The sequence below is a fragment of the Balaenoptera musculus genome, chromosome 6 (assembly GCF_009873245.2).
Source record: "Balaenoptera musculus isolate JJ_BM4_2016_0621 chromosome 6, mBalMus1.pri.v3, whole genome shotgun sequence".
Lineage (NCBI taxonomy): Eukaryota > Metazoa > Chordata > Mammalia > Artiodactyla > Balaenopteridae > Balaenoptera > Balaenoptera musculus.
This window is the reverse complement of record NC_045790.1, coordinates 76,184,055-76,207,787: the sequence shown is the minus strand read 5'-3', so window position 1 is coordinate 76,207,787 and position 23,733 is coordinate 76,184,055.

Sequence of the window (23,733 nt, the reverse complement as noted above, 5' to 3'; positions counted from 1 at the left end):
TTTGTCAGCTCCGCTCTGACACAGTTGTCCGCGGGATTCCTTAGGAATATTGGAGGTATTTAGGCACAATTTCAGGAGCTGCTCCTGCCTGTATCCTCTCATTTCTTAATCAACATTTCCCACTCGAGACTATAAATAATTCACCTTGGGTGGGTTATCAGAGGCATTCTTCCCTACTCTACTCCATTTGAATCTCTGTGCTCTTTAAGTTTCACATATGTGGCATCACATATTTCCCATCATCGCTATTTTCAGCAGTCAGGGCTACAAAGGTAATTGGCAAGTTCATTAGGCTTTCCCTTTCTTTCCCTCTTGATTGTTTAAGAGTGATTTGCTAAAGACCGTGCGTTTCGATGTTTTGCAAAGCTCAGTGGTACAGACAATATTGGAACTCTGCCCTGGAGAAATAGACAGATCGTTCTCCTTCTCTTATAGAACAGAAAAGAGATTCATCTATCACACAGTTACTCAAGGTTTCTCTTCTTGCATTGCCAAGGATCTGGATAACACTGGTAATACTCCACATCTTCTGTTGGAAGGTACTTTGCCTTCCATAAAATTAAATCCACACCATATGACAACTTTAGTCTAACCTCTCATCTACTGATTCATGAGGTTTGACTCACTGAGAATTCCCCTCCTCATACTATTGTGAAGAAAAGGAATTGTTGGTCAAATCCATGGTCAAATATTTATATTATGTTTCCTAGTTTGTCAGTTATCTTTATGTTTGGGTTGCCTTTTACTGTGCAGAATTCTTTAATTTTTATCAAGTCAAATCAACTCGCCTTTTTCTTTATGATATCTCAGATTCATGTTCTGCTTAGGGACAGACTTCCTCATAACAAGAGTATGATTTCTCATCCTATCTTACATTCTTCTAGGTATTTGTTTCTTGCAATGGAATATTACCCAATGTATGCTACACATGCGGTCCTCGCTCTGAACAGTTTGCCCATGCATGAATTTCAGTTACCATGATTTAGTTAAATAATCCCAGGACCACAACAAAACCATCGAATTTCAGTTACTGCCATATTAACTGTGAGGAAGGGCATAAAGTACAAACTTCACAGCTAGTTCTTAAGTCCACAAATCACCCTGGATATAACAGATGTGTATCATGATCGGTGAACAATCAGGTCCCTTCTTTCAAAGTCTGTAGGTGCTTGGTCACTGTGCATGTTATTCAGTTCACACACAGACAGCAAGATCCATGTATTGCTTAGAATTGAACCGTTTAATCTTCAAGTATTTTGGAATTTTCCAGCTTTATTTTCATTACTGATTTCCAGTTTGATCTCACTGTGGTCTGAGAACAGACTTTATATGATTTCTGATGTTTTAAATTTGTTAGAGTGTGTTTTATGGCCCAGAATGTGGTCTTTCTTGGTGTATACTTCATGTGAGCTTGAGACAACGTGTATTCTGCTGTTGGATGAAGCAGTCTGTAGATGTTTATTATATCCATTTGTCGATGGTGTTGTTGAATTCAGCTATGTCTGTACTGATTTTCTGCCTGATGGATTTGTCCATTTATGATAGAGGGATGTAGAAATCTCCAACTATGATAGTGGATTTATTTCTTTCTCCTGCAGTTCTATCAGTTTTTGTCTCACGAATTTTGATGCTTTGTTGTTAGGCACCTAAACATTAAGAATTGTTATGTCTTCTTGGAGAATTGACCTCTTTATCATTATGGAATGCCCCTCTTTGTGCCTGATAATTTTCTTTGCTCTTAACTCTGCTGTCTGAAATTGATACAGCTTCTCAAACTTTCTTTTAATTAGTGTTAGCATGATGTGTCTTTCCCCAACCCTTTACTTTTAAGCTATATGTACCTTCATATTTAAAGTAGATTTCTTATATTTGGATCTTGTTTATCGATCCTCTGTGACAACCTCTGTCTTTTAATTGGTGTATTTATACCATTGGTATTTAAAATGATTATTGATATCATTGGATTAATATCTACCATATTTGTTACTGTTTCATATTTATTGCTGTTATTCTTTGTTCCTTTTTTATATTCCATGCTTTTTCTGCCATTTCTGGTTTTAATCAAGCATTTTATATGTTTCACTTTTCTCTTCCTTGAAAATCCAGACACGATGTACTGGTGAAATTAACTGCAGTACATAGACCTTTAGTGATGTGGTGTTATAGAAGCATTGCATAGTCTTATGATTAGGTCTCAGTCTTATAATGAGCATGTGCTCCTCAGCTATGAATGTCACAAGGGCCTCTCAGTATTTTCCCTCCCCTTAGGTGAAACACAATGGCTGGAATGGGTCAGGGTAGGATATTTCCCTTCCCCCAGGTCAGTTAGGCTCTGACAAAACCCCACAGGTTAGGCCTCTGGTAAAACAGCTTCTCCTGAGGGCAGGCCTTATGAAGAATAGCAGAATGCTCTGGTGTATTTCAAAATCGCTCCTTTCACTCTCCCCCTGCCAGAATTCCAAGGGGAGTTTCCTTTGACTTTCGCCTGGTAGTCACAACCTGGTAGAGCTCAAGAGACAAAACTTGCAAAAGGATAGGGGCTTCCCTGGAGTTTTTACCTCACAGATCTTTCCACACAAGCCTCCAGCAATCCGTCAAATACAGTTCAGGTTTTCCTACCTCACTATTGGTGTCCACAGAGATTTCTGCTCTTGGGTTTCTGTTCCGGTAGGTTGTTATTCTCTGTATCTGCCATCTGCCTCTCCAATTTTGGGCACAGTGATTTTTTCCTGTGACCTCACCTCTCTAATGAATCTACGAAGAACTGTTGATTTTTCAGTGTGTTCAGATATTTACCTGTTAGGACAGAGTGACAACTTCCAAGCTCCTTCCATGCTGGACTCAAAACTAGACGTCTCATAAGTTTTTTACAATGGAATAAAACATGTTAATTCTCAATATTTCTAATGTTTTTGGTTGCACTGTATTAACTAAATATAAGGTTTACTAATTTTTTAAGTCTATCTATAACTTTATAACCAAAAAGAAAGTTTCTAGTGTTTTGTCAGGAAGATTTTAAGGTCATGGAACAATAATATTTTCTCCATCGATCATTAAGATCAACTTTGCACAGTTCAGCTCGTTTGGTCATTGTTGTAGTTCCACAGTGAGGACAGCCTGTACTTTATTTACCCTATATTTTATTTCTCATATATACATGGGTTCCTATTCTGGTTTAATAATATACTGATGTACTGTTATAGCTTATTAGATTTTTTCAAACTACTGAAATTTGGAGTGTGTTTTGATATTGGATACGGACATTTCTTTCCTCATTCCAACTTTATCCTACTTTAAAATATCTGCTTGATGGTGATAAATCCCTCTTGATCATAATGACTTTTTAAAAATATGTTGCTGGAATCTACTTGCTAATATTCGTTAGAACTTAAGATCTTAAAAGAAATGTGCTTCTAGTTACTTTTTGGGTAAATTTTCCATATCTGATTTTTGTATTAGGACTCTTCTAGCTTTTTTAATACATTGGAAAATAACGGATGTCTTTCTAAGGTGTATATCTTTGATTATATTTTCTAATTTCATAAAGCTACTTGTATTCTCTACTCAAAATATAAGTAAATATTGGCTGCATATAATTTATCAATAAACAGCCATTTTGTCCAGATTTTCAAATGTGTTGGTTAAAGCTAGCACAGTATTCTTTGGCAATTAAAAAAATATTCTCTCTGTTTTATAGCTAGTCCCATCTCTATCATATTTGCCAAATATTGCTTATTTTACTGGTCTTTCTAAAGAACAAGGTTTTGGTTTTGTTTGTCAAGTTTACTGCTTTTCTTCTCTATTTTCGACTTTTCTCTTTATTAATTTTGTCCTTCCACTCTTTTGGATATACCTTGTTCTTTCTCTATGTCTACTCCAAATCCTAGAGCTTCAAGAGCCATTTTCAACAACTCAACCAGCTCTGCCAGCTGTGTCATGCCCACTTCATCATATGCCACTAAAACTTAATCTCATACACTGGGTGAAGACTCAGCAGCCTTATTTTGCTTTCAAAATTGTTCTATAGCCTTGGATCCTTCTTCTTCTAAATTCGCATTATCAACACAGAAAAGTCTAGTGGGCCTCATGCTGTTTATAAGGCTTGCCTTTCCTCCAGTTTCATAATAAAAGAAAAAACATTTCCACCCTTTTTTTTGATTTTGATCGAAAATTTAGCAACACTTCTTTGCACGGTATTCAAATCCCGAATATAAGCAAACCTTCATGCACTTCAGGCTCACTGAAATGTCATAATTTTAAACTATGTATGACCTTGAACAATGGCTTTTCCAAATACTTCATGGTCCCCCTTTCTTCCTAGGTGTCCAGAGTTTTTCATTCCTACAACATCTTTTACACATGGTCAATTTGTGTCATAAGCTCTTCCTCCCTCCCACTTCTGAGTATATATCCAAAGGAAACATCATCATTATTTGAAGAGATATCTGTACTTCCATGTTCACTGTAGCATTATTCACAAGAGCCAAGGTATAGAAACAACCTAAGTGTCCATAGTAGATTAATGGATAAAGGAAATATGGTATATATATACAATGCAATATTATTCAACCTTTAAAAAGAAGAAAATCCTATCATTTAAGACAACATGGATAAAACTGGAGGACACTATGCTAAGTGAAATAAGACAAAGACAAATAGTGCATGATGTCACTTATATGTGGACTCTAAAAAAAGAACTAAATAAATAAACTCTTCCTTCCTTGGACATTTTCCTCAGCAGAATCTAGCAGCCTCTACTATGAGTCTCATCTTTTTTTTATTGTTTGTACCAGATCACAACCCCAGGGAATCTATGTATTTACGGATGTATATCTAGATTATAGTTTACCATTGTTCTTTTTCTTTGTAATTCATTCCTTCTACTTCTGGCATCAGAACCTTATTTTTCCTTTGGAAAAGTTCTTGTGATTCAGGTAGGCTGTGTGTCTCCTCCCTAGGCTGTGTGACTTGGGCCTGGCTAGACACAGTATTTTGTATATACTCCATATGTCTTACGTACTTATTTCTCGTTTTCCATCATTTTCCCAAATCATAGTCGTTTTGCTTTTTTTTTTAACCAATGCCTGCTAACTCTTGTCCTCCTGTGTCTATTTATATTATGTGGTTTTTTTTCTTTCTTTCTTTTTTTTTGAGCTTTTGATCATTTAGTCTTTTTCCTGGTATGTCAAATTATTATTATTTTTTTATATAAAGGTCTTTCCAACATGCAACAGCTATCAGTTTTTTTTTAATTAATTAATTTATTTATTTATTTATTTTTGGCTATGTTGGGTCTTCGTTTCTGTGCAAGGGCTTTCTCTAGTTGCGGCAAGCGGGGGCCACTCTTCATCGCGGTGCGCGGGCCTCTCACTATCATGGCCTCTCTTGTTGCGGAGCACAGGCTCCAGACGCGTAGGCTCAGTAGTTGTGGCTCACGGGCCCAGTTGCTCTGCAGCATGTGGGATCTTCCCAGAACAGGGCTCGAACCCGTGTCCCCTGCATTAGCAGGCAGATTCTCAACCACTGCGCCACCAGGGAAGCCCCAAATTATTTTTTATATTAAAATTGGGCTTAACTTATTTTAGGAAACTATAAAGATACCTCCACATTCTGGATGTTGTTATCTTTCTCTTGAAAAGATTTACTTTTGCCCATGGCAGACAGTTACTATAGGGACTGGTAACCTTAGTCCATTCTCAGTTTGAGCTCATTCAAAGCTGTTTTTCAGTCTGTGTGAAGGTTGGTCTATTTCCATCTTGTCCTTGCTCTATGGGTGTTGCCCTTTGCGATTACCATGTGAAAGTTTGGATTCTCCCTATTCCCAAGTACCCTTGTATTTGTTAGGCTTTAAATGTAATGGTTCCCCCAGCCCTGTGAGACTAAGAATACGCTTAGCTTGTCCTTCCATTAGTTTCTTTTAGCTTGAGCTTTTGCCATTTGGCTTCTGTGGTTAGAGTCTTTTGAACTCCTTGGCTTTTCAGCTCCTAGGCTGTAAGATTTGAATCAGCAAATGCCCCAAGGAGAAAAGCTGCACCAAATGTCAAGCTTGCATCTGTGTTCCCCTTCTCTCCAGAACTTGGCCCACATGTCTTGGTGTCTCTCTAACATTCTTATGCCGGCAAACAAATGTTTTCTTACTTTATCCAGGTTTTCTAAAATTTCTTTAGACTTCACCTGGTCTTATGTAATTACTGAACTATCATCTCAATTATCCCTAGGAAGAAAATTTACAATTTTATGTTTTATTTTTTTATTTTCTATATTAACTCAGTTTCTGTAGAGACCTTTTACCTGATTGTTCAGTCTAGTTCCTGTGTTACCAGTAAGATCGAGATAAGGTGGAGGCTAAGAATATTGGGGGGAAATCACTGATGAATATGTCTCACTCTTTTTGTTTTTCCTCTCTTTATTTACTCTGGCAGCCTACATTTGCCTTTCTTGATTTGACCCAGTTGCCCAAATAAGGAACCCACTCTGGCAAAGACCTGACTTTACTCTCTTAAATGTCTGCATGTTAGGATTAGCTAGATGATGAACACCATGCCAAAGTTCTTTGTGTGAGACTTTTGCAGAATTTTGTTATCCCTTTAGTTTGCCTCTTGCCAACACTGCTCAGAGTGTTGAGGTTTTCTAAGATTCTGTAGGTCAAACCTCTCTACCTGCATACCAGATGAGCCCTTCTCTCTTTCCTGAGCTCATTTGTGGGAGGTTAGCCCTCGGTTTTTCTTTTTCCCCATCCAATCATATTTGTTCATGAATTCTAAAAAGCTCTCAAAGTACCTGTCATACCTCTCTCTCTTCTCTTTTTATCAACACTGTTAAATATTAACCATATATTTGCATACCTCTTTCTTACTTACAATGGAATATTGGAAGGGTAGATCATTAAGTGTGAGCCCCCACCAAACTACGACTCATACAACACTCTACCCCGGGCCTAAACTTGTGATATCCACTGGTTTTCGTATAATATCTTATATGTTTCTAAATTTGTAATGATTTAGTTAATTCCTGAGTTATGTGACAATAAGAAATCAGTCAAATTAGCACTACAAAAGTGCAGCTTAGACCTAGGGACCAGAACCAAGGACCAGAAAAACCTGTTAACCAATAAGTTTCATTTGTACTTTATGTTTAACAAGTGCTGAGGGTGAATGGGAAGTGAGGGAAAAGGAGTCTAACATCATATCACAGATCCTTGCACTAAAATGAAGAGGAAAATGACCCAGTTCCTGGTTCAAGTCACTATAATCTGCTTTAATAAATAATAACAGCACATAAGGAAAACAAACACTATATGATAGGAACAATGGATAATTAATTACCAGATCAGGGAGGACAGATTACACTTGCTATGAGATTTCATTAAAGAAGGATTCCAAAAAGCACTGGCTTCTTCTGAGAAGACTTCTTAGAACAGGCAGCATTTAAACTGAGTCTTGAACAAGTATATAGAGGGTGGGGAACAGGCCTTCCGGGCAGGGAACAGGCACAGTGTCAGCAATGGCACAAAGGGCTTATGGAATAGGGAACAAAACTGGCTGAACACAGGAGTGCTACATGTTGGGGAATATGAGGGAAAGGCTGGCTGAGGTGGGTAAAATGAAACATAATTAGATGGAAGAGAAAGTAGGTGGAAAGACAGATGGAAGACTGTGGAAAGTCCCTGAAGATGGAGGTCAGCATAATAATATTAAGAAATCAGTGGTACTTTGACACTATATGAATGTCTAGGTTTAAAAAATCAGGGAAACACAATAAAAGAATCAACTACTGATATAATGATATGTATCCAAATGCCAGATACCGAAGAATACACACTGTGTGTTTCAGAGGTCAGTTTAGGTGTTACCCTGGGGAAGTATGGAACAGAAAGAAGTAACAGAGAACACTGTAGGGTGTTAGAAATATTTTATAATATCTTGATCTGGTGTTGGATATATGGGTGTATAGAGATGTAAAAATTCAGTTATTATCAATGCAATTGGTGTTTATTGTTTGAATGCATACATTAAAAAAAAAAAATCCAGTAGGTTAATTAGGCTGTCAGTTGTATGAAGTAAATTTTGGTCAAGAAATACCCAAGGTAGTAATGCAGTAATAAGTTATAAATGTGCTCACTGGGGTCTAGAATGTCACTATTGGAATACAAGAAATATGTGTAAGAAAAAATACAAATATTCAATATTGATGGTTGGATGAGCTGAATAAATTAGATGACTCTACTTTCAAGTTAAGAACTTTGCCAGTGTTTGGATACCTTTGAACAAAGCAAAAAAGGAAATACAATTTTTATTAAGCATATGCTATGTATCAATCCCTGACTTATATTTTGACACATATAAACATGGAAAATATTGCACCTTGTAACTGAGACAATGAAGATGAGCGAGGTAGCTGGTTTTGACACTAGAGGCTGAGAAAACAATTAGCTCATAATCGTAAGAAGTTTGAAGTCGGAGGAAAAGAATCAAGAGGAAATAGTGGTAAGTGCCAGGAGCTCCTGGAAACTACATAAGAGATGAAGCCCCCAGAATTGTTGAGCTTTCTAAGAGGCCCAATGAATCAAGTAAAAGCAGAAGGCTTATAACTGAATCCTGGGGATATATGTACACATATAGCTGATTCACTTTGTTATACAGCAGAAACTAACACAACATTGTAAAGCAACTATACGCCAGTAAAGATGTAAAAAAAAAAAAAAAACAAAACAAAAAACTGAATCCTGCAAAGTAACAAATGTTAGAACAAACAGTAAAGAATTGTAAGAAAAATAATCACATGCATGTCCCAACACAGAAATATCCTAAGCTCCATCTCAGCATTTCTCCGATTGGCCTTTCACAAAATACAGTCCCATCAGCTGAATATAGGTTTGTCAAGTAAGTGTGAGTAAGACTGAACTAAACAAAATTAAATCAATTCCTTCCTCCAAAACTTTTCAGAGTATGTAACGTAACAAAGTAAAACTTGAATTTCATGTCGGGATGTAGAGTATGGCTCTTCCCAAATGTTTCTGTCTTGTAACTACATTGACATCATCTAAAACCAGTGTTCCTCAGGACAGAGATTGTGAAACGCTGCTCTCATCATGTAAGATAACAAGTCCTTCTCAAAATCCATTCTTCCTTCTGCCCTTTCTCATGTTGTCCTTGCCACCTGGAAGGTCTCTCCTAAGCTCCACCTGCCAAAACCCTACCCATCTTTTAGGGTCCAAGAGATCATAAAAGGTTTACATTACTAAAAGGCAGAGAAAGAAATCCCTTCCTAGCGATCTACACTTCCCTCCTAGGGAAAAGAAAAATTGTAAAGTATACTACAGTGACCTTAAGTCTACAAATGTAACTATATTGTGTTACTTTGAGTTCTGTAAAAGTCAATGTGCTACAATATATATGGATATGAATGCTTGATCTCTTATAAGTAGATCTTGCTGATAACTTTCATCATAAGCAAGGTTAATTATTAAGGGAGCCATTGTGTTTGGCTCAGCCCTTATACCCAGGGAATATTAAAATTGGAAAGGTCCCTAGATATTAGCAAATCTATCCACCTTATATTCTAAGTAAGGAAACTGAGACCTTCATAGATTGGATATTTATATTAACAAAGGATAAGGAAATAAGATATTGGCAGATCTATCTTTTAGATTAAGAATTTTGAGATTTTTGTAGAATACTAGAACATTATGTCCACTGATATTGAGACAATGTGTTTCTTAGTCATCATTTTCTATTGCAGTGACCAAGAGAGGTGGTAGTCAGTAGTTGTACAAAGAGAAAAAGAAAGCTTTAGAAACTCCCAATTTATATACAAAGGGAAATCCATCATTCATGTTATTTAAGCTAACTGGATGCAGCTTATCAGCTACATTGAGGAATGGTGAAGTTAAGTGTCTATAGAGTTAACATGCTAGTTTGTGTCATGAGCTCCCTCTTGTTCAAGTGAGTTAATGGTTAGCACTCAGCTAGGCACTTAGAGTCCATTATAAAACTGGACTAAATGTTTATCTGTGGCATCTTTATTCTTCTTTGGTGACCGTAGGCAGAATTAGCTCTCTTATGTTTTGTTAAATTCAAGTATTAAACAGGGCTAAGATTTCACAAGTTCTTTGGCCTAGACATGGGGGTAAGGAGGACCAATGAGCTGGAGTGATTCTAGATTTAAGAATGGTCAGATTGAGGAAGAAGAGTCTTATGCCAGAGGTGCAAGAAGACGGATTATAATTACCTATTTTTAAAAATTCCAACCCTTTTAAATGTTCTAAAGTGATCACGAAGTACATGGGTATGCTAGGAAGTAAGGGAGTCAACCAAGAATATTCTGTAAGAGTTTGTGGATGGCAATAAAGAAGCAAGGAAGACACAGAACATACTAGAAAAGGTTTCGGTTGGCCATAATAATGAAGTCAGAAGGAGAATAAGAAGAAGAATGGCAGATGCAATGGGAAAGAGAAAGCAAGAATAGAGAAGCAAAAGAGAAAGTAGAAAAATGAGACAAATTTGGAGAAGGAAATGAGGGTGAAAACTGGGTGAAAGAAAGAGGGAAGCACTGATGGTAGACCAGATGACACTCAAAAATTAACATGATGCACATTTAAGATGTGTCAACAATTGCCATGATCATTACCCTCATATAGTTTACAGTATGTGTTTCAAAGACATTTATAAATAGAAAATGCCATTAAAATAAGTGCCAGGGTAGAAGTATTCATGGAATTGTATGGGAGAATAAAAAGGGGGAATTTAGATTAAATCTTCCCTAAGGGATGAGGAAAGACTTCATAGAGGAGATCTTCTTCAAAGCAGATGACTCTTAGGGAAAAAACAAAAACAAAAAACAGGAAGAAGACTACAACAGAAGATAGGAAGAGAGAAAGGTAAAGAGAGAGATGTAGAGAAGAAAGACGTAAAGAAGAAAGAAAAGGGGTTTAAAGGAGAAAAGTGAGGAGCACAAAAAGAATCACAAGATTGGCCTGAATTCACTGAATGATTGTGGAACATTCATATTTTGAGCATTGCAAAATTTGGGAATGAATACAATAACTACTGTATTTTTATTGTAATATGCCAATACTTCACATGTATTATCCCATTTTTAATACTCAAAACAGCCCAATGAGGTAGATATTAATATTCTATTTTTCAAATGAGGACACTGATCTAAGGAAAGGTTGAATAATTGCTGGCCAGTGGCAGGGCAGGGATTTGAATGAATGATACCTTAATCCATATTTTATTTACGAAGCTCTAGAGGAAAAAAATAAAAAAAGAAAGAGTTTGAGAATTCATTAAAAACAGAGAAGAAAAATTTTTAAAAAAGGAAAGCAGAGAGATACATTTAAACTAGGGCTTCTGATTAATGCTAGCTGGAAATAATGTATCAATACCAGCATCACAGTTACACCAGATTTGCAGGACTCCTAATCCACATTCTCTCTGATACATGACAAACCTGATCAAATGTGGAAAGGTTCTGAGGGACAGATTTCTTGGGACTTGTCCCTGCTTCATTCTGAATCTCCTTCCTCTTATCCCGAAGCAAAATTATGGAGGGAATAAGAGTTGACCAGCTGAGAATGGATTCTTTGTTATCTGAGAACTCACCATCCCACAGAGGTGTTAGTTCAATTGTTTATACACTTGTAAGAATATATTTACTAAAGGATAAAGGATGGAGATGAAGTTGTTTCTATTACTAAATGCTTACCATGGTCACTGCACACACAACACACCTCACCTAGTTTTTATAATAATACTACACATGTTGGTGCTAACTTCCTGACTTTACAGACAAGGAAGCTAAAGCTTAGAGAAGTTTCAAAACTTGCTCACGATCACTCAGCTGATAAGTGAGAGAGTAGCTCTAACTACCCAGAAAGAAACACATGGCATCCAGTTGCTAAATACTTCAGAGTTTCCAGGAGCTGAAAGTCGAGCAAGATAATACATGAGTCACGTTGCCAGAGAGCTGTAACTCCAAGTTTAAATTACAATTATTTTGAAATGTTCCCAGTAAGAGAGGTTGGTAGGGTCAAGGAGTTTTGGAATAGATTGAAATAATTGGAGAAGTTTTGTAGGAGTTAGATCTTGACCTCTGGTTTAGAGGAAAAACCAGCAAATATTTTGCCAAATGAAGTAAGAATAGTTATCTCAGGCAACTGCCAGAAAAACCATAAATCATTAAAAAGTCATCCTCACTACTCAAAAACAAAACGTCTTTTGGGGGCAACCATCCATCCAAATTTCTAAGGTTCCTTTCAAACGCATGCATCTATGATTCAGAAATTAAAGTTTCAAATCATAACTGACAACTGCTGTGGCTATTACCCTTTGCCCTTAGGAACTACCACCCAAAGTTCCAGGAGAATTGTTCTTGTTTACTGTGTAGATTCCTGGACCCTGGGTTTCAGAGATTTCACTTTGTTTTTGCAAATTGTATTGAGGTATAATATACACACAGAAAAGTTTATGAATCCTGATTGCTTTTGACATCCAGATTGCCCATCCTAAAGGAAGAGTACAGTTTAAAGAGATATAGAGTACTGTGATTTCTTTATTTTTTTGTTTATCATTACATTCACAACTTGACATTCTGTTTTTACACCCTATTTGTGTTTGCTGGCTTAATGTGAGTCTTCCCTGGAGAAGAGAAATTGTACTTAGAATTCTAAAAATTTCATATTTTCAAGTCACAGAATTGAGGGAAAGACCCTGGGCTTTGGTGAATTCATCCAGGTGAAAGACAAGCAGCTTCAGATGTGAGAAAGCCTTATTTTGACCATATGCCCCTACCCAATTCATCTTGCATTGATTCCTTATTTTGAACTTCTAAAGACCAAGTACTAATCACAATATAGGACAACTCTGTAATAAACATATATTTCATACATATTAAATATATTACACATATAATTTATCGAAAAGTATAGTTAGTAGGGCTGCAGTCTCTCTTCTGTCTGAAAACTATCTTTTTAAAAAGTCTGGGAACATAAATCAGGTATCACTATTCAATATGAAAATTTTCATACACATAAATGATCAATATCTTTCATATCTTTACCTTCTTTTTCCTCTGGTTCTTATAATATTTATTGATAGTAATTTTTATAGCTCTAACAAAAGAGAGGGTACCTTCATTATGGACACTAAAAAGATAACATCCATACCCTCTGTGTTTTAGATGTGTAGGGTTATTTTTTCTCAATCTATTATTTGTAGAAACCAGAGTTGATGCACTAGTATTAATGAACTACATAGGGAGAAATAAAAACTAAAAGCTGAGTAAATATGGTATTTCTTAGGTTGCAAAGAGGGAGACAGTTTTTTAGAACCCTAAGCTGTTATACATCATAAGAGACACCTAAAAGTGAGTTGAAGTCAAACCACTGTCTTTCATCCATAGATAATTAAAATGGCCCCGCATTTCAAGACATAAGTCAAGGATTTTCAGGAGTACGGTAATCTTTAATGGCTAACCTTCAGGAAATTTTCTTCGCAACCTGGGAAAGGTACTGAAAAGAAGCTTATGGACTAAGAAGAGAATTTAATGGGCTCTTAACCCCTTTCAATTGAGGTACAAGATGTGGGATTAGGAAATGGAGCAACTATTTAAGTCTCTTCATTCTATTTTTCACTCAGCTCAGAAAGAGTCCAGCTCGCAAAGCACAGTCACTTGTAATTGTATGTGCATCTTCATTCCTTTGAGTACTGAACTTTCACATTTATGAGAGTCTTAGATATCTCTAGAAACTAAAACCTCGATTTCTTACCTGTAAATTATTGCATTATAGCGATATGAAAAAGAGTGATTTTTAATGTTCTAACAGTATAACAGAATATTACATTGAAATAAATCAACGTTTCTGCTGGGCCTAGAGCAATATAAAATTTAAATGCCAACTTTAAATTGTAAAAGGGTTAATTTCCTGACCTTGACTATGTTTAATTGTTACTAATGGGTGTTATACTAATTAAACATGCCTCCTCAATAATTATATGAAGAAGCTGCAAAGCTTTTAATATTCCTGCTAATCCAGCACTCTCTGGTTGCTTGTTTCTAATTTGTTCATTTTAATGTACCAGTTATGCGAATTACAGCAAATAAACATGTGAAAAATCTCTCTTCTGAGACTCTGACCTCCAACAAATGTTTTGAATCAGATGGAACAATCCCTGTTCTAGCTCAATTATTCCGTTTCTAGAGTAGATTAAAGGATTAAAAGGCTGATTTACTTAGCTGTGAATAAGCAGATATATCTCGAGCTTTCATACTTCTCATTCTGAATTCTCCAGCACTAAGTATTGTCATCCTGATCAAATCCAAAGAGGATTAAAATCAGATAAATGCATAATGAATTACTATACCAATTTTTAACGAAAGCTCAATAAAGGATCATATTGTGCTAACGCTAGAAATGAAAGACAGTTTTGCATGTACTGTTCGTTTATGGTAAGCACTAATGACCTCATACATATTCTAGTGCACACGAGAGGGACATACTATATTGTATCTTTTTACAGGTAATGAAGTTATAACATATAGGCCTTATATTTTTTGTTGTTTGTTTATGTTGTGTACTTCTCTCTGTTTAACCCTTTTTTCTTTCTGCTTAACCCTTTTTCAGGGCCATATTTCCCACGAAGGATATGAGGACAGATTTCTTTCAATGTTTGCATGGTAGAATATATACAGAATTACTGGATCGCCACCCATTCCAGGTCACCTAGAAGATAATGATCATTGTCTCCACTTAGATTTAATGGTGCACCATCCTGCCCAGTGCCCATAACAAAAAGGCGGGCACACATTTTTTCTCCTGTGGAGTGATGATGCACAGTGGGAAAATTAAAGCTTCCCAGGCAGTAAAACTTCCCTTAGCCCAATAACTGAATCAATATCTATGGGAAACTGATCCAATACTTTTTATTGGTTTTTTTCCCCTTCTGAGTATAAAAACATAGTATGTCCAGTGGAAAATTTTGAAACTTTAAAAAAAAAACAGTCACTCATAACTCCATCATTGAAAAGATCCGCTATACGTATTTTAATATAGTTTCTGCTCCCTCTAGCTTCTTTTTATTTTTTAACATTTTTGAGATTATGATACATGTCATTTGGTACCTAGTTACTTTGCTTCCTTTAATATTACAATGATCACTTTCTGATGTCATGAATAGGATAATAGTAACATAATAATAATTTATGATTTTAGGGCTACCCAACAGCCCGCTATATGTTATGATGTATAAATTTTGGTTAATTCCTCTAGTGTTGTGCACTGAGATTGTTTCCACCTTTTTTTGTGGTTACATATAACATTGCTCTGGATACCACTATACATAATCCTTCCCAGGAAACAATGCATTTTGATACTGTTGAATAGGGAATGTCTTTATACATTTAGTGCGGATCCTGGCCACATGGTAATTTTCAGTAGCTATTCATTTTTTTTCCAGGATAATTTTCCTGGAAGCAGGTGTATATTACAGAATTAAAATTACCATCAGATGTTTAGAAGGTACAGATGTGGTAAGCCTCAATGCCTAAGTGAGATGCTAGCCACAATCCCAATGATTTTCCTTTTTGAGGCAGCAGTTATTTCAGATGTTACTGTTTGGAATACCTAAATCCCTCTCCTCAATCATAAATTCTTATTTCTGAAAATGCCCCTGTTGAACTACAGAATATATATTGAGCTCCTGAGAATGTATCTTTGCCTTTTCTTCACCTGTATCTTCTAGTAATATATATTATATTCCATAATGTTTTAAGAAAATTAATTCCTCATCAAGGATGCCAGAACAATGCTTATTATGTCTCTACAATAATAAATAATTTAATATTAAGTAATAGCTGAAGTAGGCTGAATAGTGACCCCCAAATATATTCACATCCTATCCTAATCCCAAGAAACTGTGAATGTTACCTAATATGACAAAAGGGACTTTGCAGGTATAAATGAACTAAAGGTCTTGAGGTAGGAAGATTATCATGGATTATCCCATGAACTAAATGATCCAGGATGATGCAATCACTACAGTCCTTAAATGAGGGACATAGGAGGGTCAAGTCACAGAGGAAGGCAATGTGATGCCAGAAGCAGAGACTGAGTGATGCTCTTTGAAGATGGGGGAATACAGGTGGCCACTAGGCATTAAAAAAAGTCAGAAGCCCTCAGAACCTCCAAAAGGAACTAGCCCTGCTGACACCTTGGTTTTAGCCTGTGAAACTGATTCTAGGCTTTTGACTTCCAGAATTGTAAGAGAATAAATTTGTCTTATTTTAAGGCACTAAGTTTGTGTTCATTTGTTACAGCAACAGTAAGAAACTAATACAATAGTAATTTATGTTCATGATAGAAAATCTGGTAAAGAAGAAAACAGAAATAAACCATAAGCAAATCATAGTTAACATGTTGGTTTATTTTCTCCTAAATATCTCCATAGCAACATGTAGATCCATTTCCACACACACAAGCACAAAATGCACAGGTGCACATACACATGCAAAATCAAAATCTATTAATCATGTACTGTGCTTTCTTCCTATAATAATTTTCTGATTTTCAAAAATTATTAATTACACTACTTGATATTTCACCTCTTTGTACAGCACAATTCATTTAACCAACTCCTTATTGTAGACCAAATGTTGTTTTTTTAAAAAAATTCCTATATTAAATATGTATGTATATATTTATATAACATGTTGTATATTATTTTTATCCCTATATTACATAAATATTGAAATAAACACCATCATAAATCTTTGTCCACATCTTATTATTTGCTAATGTTAATTCCTAAGAGTAGAGTTACTAGTTCAAACGCTACATATATTTTTATTATAATTGATAAAAACTTTCCTTCAAAAGTGCTTTTCCAATTTACACACTGTCAAGCAGTGCATTCAACAATCCATATTTACCAATAATTCTAACATTTTCTCATTGAAATATGTCATCTTGAAAGAAAAAATAGTTTATTATTACAGTTATTTTTAAAATTTTATTTCTAGAGAGGTTAACATTACTTTCATCATTATTGATAGCTTGTACTTTTTAATGTATGTGAATTTTGAGAGTTGAAGATGAGATGGTGGAGTAGAAGGACTTGAGCTCACCTCCTCTCATGGAAACATCAAAATCACAACTAACTGCTGAACAGTCATTGACAAAAATGACTGGAACCTACCAGAAAAGATATTCTATATCCAAAAACAAAGAAGAAGCCACAACAAGACAATAGGAGGGGTGCATATGTGATATAATCAAATCCCACACCTGCCGGGTGGGCAACCCACAAACTGGAAAATAATTGTATCGCAGAGGTTCTCCCACAGGAGTGAGGAAATAAGCCCCACTCAGACTCCCCAGCGAGGGGGTCTGGCATCGGGAGGAGGAACCCCAGAGCATCTGGCTTTGAAGGCCAGTGGGACTTGATCAGAGGAGTTGCACAGGACTGGAGGAAACAGAAACTCCACTCTTGGAGGCTGCACACAGGTCATGCACACCAGGACGCAGGGAAAAAACAGAGGAGCCTGGACCAGACCTACCTGCTGGTATTGGAGGGTCTCCTGGGGAGGCAGGGGGCAGCTGTGGCTCACTGTGGGGACAAGGACACTGCTGGCCGAGGTACTAGGAAGTACTCATTGGGGTGAGCTCTCCTGGAGGCAGCCATTTTGACACCAAGAAGTGGCCCCACCCAACAGCCTGTCGGCTCCAGTGTTGGGACACCTCAGGCCAAACAATAAACAGGGCAGGAACACAGCCTCACCCATCAGCAGATGGCTGCCTAAAGTCTTCCTGAGCCCACACCCATCTGTAAACACACCCCTCGACATAACCCTGGACAACAGAGGGACAAGACCCAGCTTCCCACTAGTGGGCCAGCACCAGTTCTTCCCACCAGGAAGCCTCCACAAGCCTCTAGACTAGCCTCACCCACCAGAGGGCATACACCAGAAACAAGAGGAGCTACAATCCTGCAGCCTGCAGAACGAAGACTGCAAACATATTAAGTTAGACAAAATGAGATGGCAGAGGACTATGTTCCAGACGAAGGAACAAGATAAAAACCCAGAAGAACAACGAAGTGAAATGGAGATAGGCAATCTACCTGAAAAATAATTCAGAGTAATGATAGTAAAGATGATCAAAGATCTCGGAAAAAGAATGGAGGCAAAGACTGAGAAGATACAAGAAATGTTTAACAAAGAGCTAGAAGATTTAAAGAACAAACAGAGTTGAACAATACAAGAACTGAAGTGAAGAGTACACTAGAAGGAATCAACAGCAGAATAACTGAGGCCGAAGAACAGATAATTAAGGTGGAAGGCAGAATGGTGGAAATCATCACTGCCACAGAAAAAAATAAAGAGAAAAGAATAAAAAGAAATGAAGACAGTCTAAGAGACTTCTGGGACAACATTAAACACACCAACATTCATATTATAGGGGTTCCAGAAGGAGAAGAGAGAGAGAAAGGGCCTGAGAAAATATTTGAAAAGATAACAGGTGAAAACTTCCCTAACATGAGAAAGAAAACAGTCACCCAAGTTCAGGAAGCACAGAAAATCCCATACAGGATAAACCCAAGGAGAAACATGCAGAGACACATATTAATCAAATTGATGAAAATTAAAGACAAAGAGAAAATATTAAAAGCAACAAGGGAAAAGCAACAAATAGCATGCAAGGGAATTCCCATAAGGTTATCAGCTGATTTTTCAGCAGAAATTCTGCAGGCCAGAAGAGAGTGGCACAAAGTGATGAAAAGGGAAAACCTACAACCAAGAATACTCTACCCAGCAAGGCTCTTGTTCAGATTCAACAGAGAAATCAAAAGCTTTACAGACAAGCAAATCTAAGAGAATTCAGCACCACCAAACCAGCTTTACAACAAATGCTAAAGGAACTTCTCTAGGCAGAAAAGGTCACAAATGGAAACAAGAAAATTACAAATGCAAAGCTCACTATAAAGGCAGGAAATCATCCACACACAAATATGATACCAAAACCAGCAATTGTGAAAAGAGGAGAATACAAATGAGGATATTGGAAATGCATTTGAAATTAAGAGACCAGCAAGTTAAAACAATCTTGTATATATATAGACTGCTATATCAAAATCTCATGGTAACTGCACACCAAAAATCTACAATGGATATACAGACGAAAAAGGAAAAGGAATCCAAACACAACGTTAAAGAATGTCATCAATTCACAGGAGAAGAAAACACAAGAGGAATGGAAGAAAAAAGACCTACAAAAACAAATCCAAAACAATTAACAAAATGGCAATAAGAACATACATATCGATAGTTATTTTAAATGTAAATGGATTAAATGCTCCAACCAAACAACAAAGACTGGCTGAATGGATACAAAAAAAAAAATCCATATACATGCTGTCTACAAGAGACCCACTTCAGATCTAGGGACACATACAGACTGAAAGTGAGGGGATGGAAAAAGGTATACCATGCAAATGGAAATCAGAAGACAGCTGGAGTAGCAATACTCATATCAGACCAAATAGACTTTAAAATAAAGACTGTTATAAGAGACAAAGAAGGACACTACATAATGATCAAGGGATCAATCCAAAAAGATAAAACAATTGTAAATATATAATGCACCCAACATAGGAACACCTCAATATATAAGGCAAATGCTAACAAAAGGAGAAATCAACAGTAACACAATAATAGTGGGGGACTTTAACACCTCACTTACATCAATGGACAGACAGAAAATCAATAGGAAACACAGGCCTTAAATGACACGTTACACCAGATGGACTTAATGGATATTTATAAAGCATTCAAACCAAAAACAACAGAATACATATCCTTTTCAAGTGCACGTGGAACATTACCCAAGAGAGATCACATGCTAGGCCAGAAAACAAGCCTCAGTAAACTTAAGGAAACCGAAACCGTATCAATCATGTTTTCCAATCACAATACTATGAGACTATAAATCAACTACAAAAAATTTTTTTTAAATCACAAACACATGGAGGCTAAATAATATGCTCCTAAACAACCAATGGATCATTGAAGAAATCAGAGAGGAAATAAAAAATACCTGAAGACAAATGAAAACAAAAACACAATGATCTAAAATCTATGGGATGCATCAGAAGTATTTCCAAAAGGAAAGTTTACAGTGATACAAGCCTATCTCAGGAAACAAGAAAAATCTCAAGTAAAAAACTAAATTTACACCTAAAGCAACCAGAGAAAGAAGAACAAACAAAACCCAAAGTTAGTAGAGGGAAAGAAATCATAAAGATCAGAGCAGAAATAAATGAAATAGAGACAAAGAAAACAATAGAAAAGATCAATGGAACTAAAAGCTGGTTCTTTGAAAAGATAAACAAAGTTGATAAACCTTTAGCCAGACACATCGGGAAAAACTCAAATCAATAAAATCAGAAATGAAAAGGAGAAGTTACAACTGATACCACAGAAATACAAAAGATCATAAGAGATTACAAAAAGCAACTATATGCCAATGAAATGGACAACCTAGAAGAAATGGACAAATTCTTAGAAAGGTACAACCTTCCAAAACTGAACCATGAAGAAATAGAAAATATGAACAGACTAATCACAAGTACTGAAATTGACAGTATGATTTAAAAACTCCCAACAAGCAAAAGTCGAGGACCAGATGGCTTCACAGGTGAAATCTATCAAACGTTTAGAGAAGGGTTAAACACCTATCCTTCTGAAACAATTTCAAAAAAATGCAGAGGAATGAACATTTCCAGACTCATTCTATGAGGTCAACATCACCCTGATACCAAAACCAGACAAAGATACCACCAAAAAAAAAAAAGAAGGAAAGAAAGTCACAGGCCAATATCACTGATGAATATAGATGCAAAAATCCTCAACAGAATACTAGCAAACCGACCCCAACAATATATTAAAATGATCATACACCATGATCAAGTGGGATTTATCCCAAGGATGCAAGGATTTTTCAATATCCCCAAATCAATCAGTGTGATACACCACATTAACAAATTGAAGAATAAAAACCATATGATCATCTCAATAGATGCAGAAAAAGCTTTTGACAAAATTCAACACCCATTATGATAAAAACTCTCCAAAAAGTGGGCATAGAGGGAACCTACCTCAACATAACATAATAAAGGCCATATATGAGAAACCCAAAGGTAACATCTTACTTAACAGTGAAAACCTGAAACCATTTCCTCTAAGGTCAGGAAGAAGACAAGGATGTCCACTCTTGCCACTTTTATTCAACATAGTTTTGGAAGTCCTAGCCACAGCAATCAGAGAAGAAAAAGAAATAAAAGGAATACAAATTGGAAAAGAAGTAAAACTGTCACTGTTTGCAGATGACATGATACTATACATAGAAAATCCTAAAGATGCTACCAGAAAACTACTAGAGCTCATCAATGAATTTGGTAAAGTAGCAGGATATAAAATTAATGCACAGAAATCTCTTACATTCCTATACACTAACAACGAAAGCACAGAAAGAGAAATAAAGGAAACAATCCCATTTACCATCACATCAAAAAGAACAAAATACCTAGGAATAAACCTACCTAAGGTGGCAAATGACCTGTACTCCAAAAACTATGACACTGATGAAAGAAATCGAAGATGATGCAAACAGATGGAAAGATATACCATGTTCTTGGATTGGAAGAATCAATATTGTCAAAATGACTATACCACCCAAGTCAATTTACAAATTCAATTCAATCCCTATCAAATTAGCAATGGCAGTTTTTGCAAATCTAGAAACAAAAAAATCTTGAAATTTGTATGGAAACACAAAAGACCCCAAATAGCCAAAGCAATATTGAGAAAGAAAATTGGAGCTGGAGGAATCAGGCTCCCTGATTTCACACTATACTATAAAGTTATAGTCATCAAAACTGTATGGTACTGGCACAAAGCCAGACTTAAAGATCAATGGAACAGGATAGAACCCCCAGAAATAAACCCACATGCCTATGGTCAGTTAATCAATGACAAAGGAGGCAAGTAATACAGTGGAGAAAATACAGTCTCTTCAATAAATGGTGCTGGTAAAACTGGGCCACTACATGTAAAAGAATGAAAGTAGAACATTCTCCAACACCATAAACAAAATAAACTCAAAATGGATTAAAGACCTAAATGTAAGACCAGATACTATACAACTGTTAGATGAAAACATAGGCAGAAAACTCTTTGACATAAACTGCAGCAATATCTTTCTGGGCCCACCTCCTAGGGTAATGAAAATTTAAAGAAGAATACACAAATGGGACCTAATTAAACTTAAAAGCTTTTGCAAAGCAAAGGAAACTGTAAACAAATCAAACAGACAACCTACAGAATGGGTGAACATATTTGCAAACGATGTGACCGACAAGGAATTAATCTCCAAAATGTACAAACAGCTCAATATCATAAAAAACCAAACCACCCAATCAAAAATTGGGCAGAAGATCTAAATAGACATTTCTCCAAAGAAGACATACAGATGGCCAAAAGACACATGAAAAGATGCTCAACATCACTAAGTATTAGAGAAATGCAAATCAAAACATAATGAGGGGGACTTCCCTAGGGGCGCAGTGGTTAAGAATCCGCCTGCCAATGCAGGGGACACAGGTTCGAGCCCTGGTCCAGGAAGATCCCACATGCTGCATAGCAACTAAGCCCGTGTGCCACAACTACTGAGCCTGTGCTCTAGAGCCCACGTGCCACAACTACTGAAGCCTGTGTGCCTAGAGCCCATGCTCCACAGCAAGAGAAGCCACCGCAATGAGAAGTCCGCGCACCACAACAAAGGGTAGCCCCCGCTCACAGCAACTGGAGGAAGCCTGCACACAGCAACGAAGGCCCAACGCAGCCAAAGATAAATAAATAAATTTAATAAAAAAAAGAAAAAAAAACATAATGAGGAATCACCTCACACTGGTCAGAATGGCAATCATCAAAAAGTCTACAAACAATAAATGCTGGAGAGGGTGTGGAGAAACGGGAACCCTCTCACATTGTTGGCGGGAATTTAAATTGGTACAGCCATTATGGAGAACAGTATGGAGGCTACTAAAAAAGCTAAAAATAGAGCTACCATATGATCCAGGAATCCCACTCCTGGGCATTTATCTGGATAAAACCATAATTTGAAAAGATACATGCACCCCAATGTTCATTGCAGCACTATTTACAATAGCCACGACATGGAAGTAACCTAAATGTTCATCGACAGAGAAATGGATGAAGAAGATATGGTACATATATACAATGGAATATTACTCAGCCATAAAAAATAATTAAATAATGCCATTTGCAGCAACATGGATGGACCTAGAGATTATCTTACTAAGTGAAATAAGTCAGACAGAGAAAGACAAATATCATACACATCACTTACATGTGGAATTTAAAAAAATGATACAAATGAACTTATTTACAAGACAGAAACAGACTCACAGACATTGAAAACAAACTTATGGTTACCAAAGGGGAAAGGTGGGGGAGAGCAATAAATTAGGAGTTTGGTATTGACATATACACCCTACTATACATAAAATAGATAATCAACAAGGACCTACTGTATAGCACAGTGAACTCTACTCAATATTTTATAATAACCTAAATGGGAAAAGAATCTGAAAAAGAATGGATATATGTATAACTGAATCACTTTGCTGTATACCTGAAATGAACACAATGTTGTAA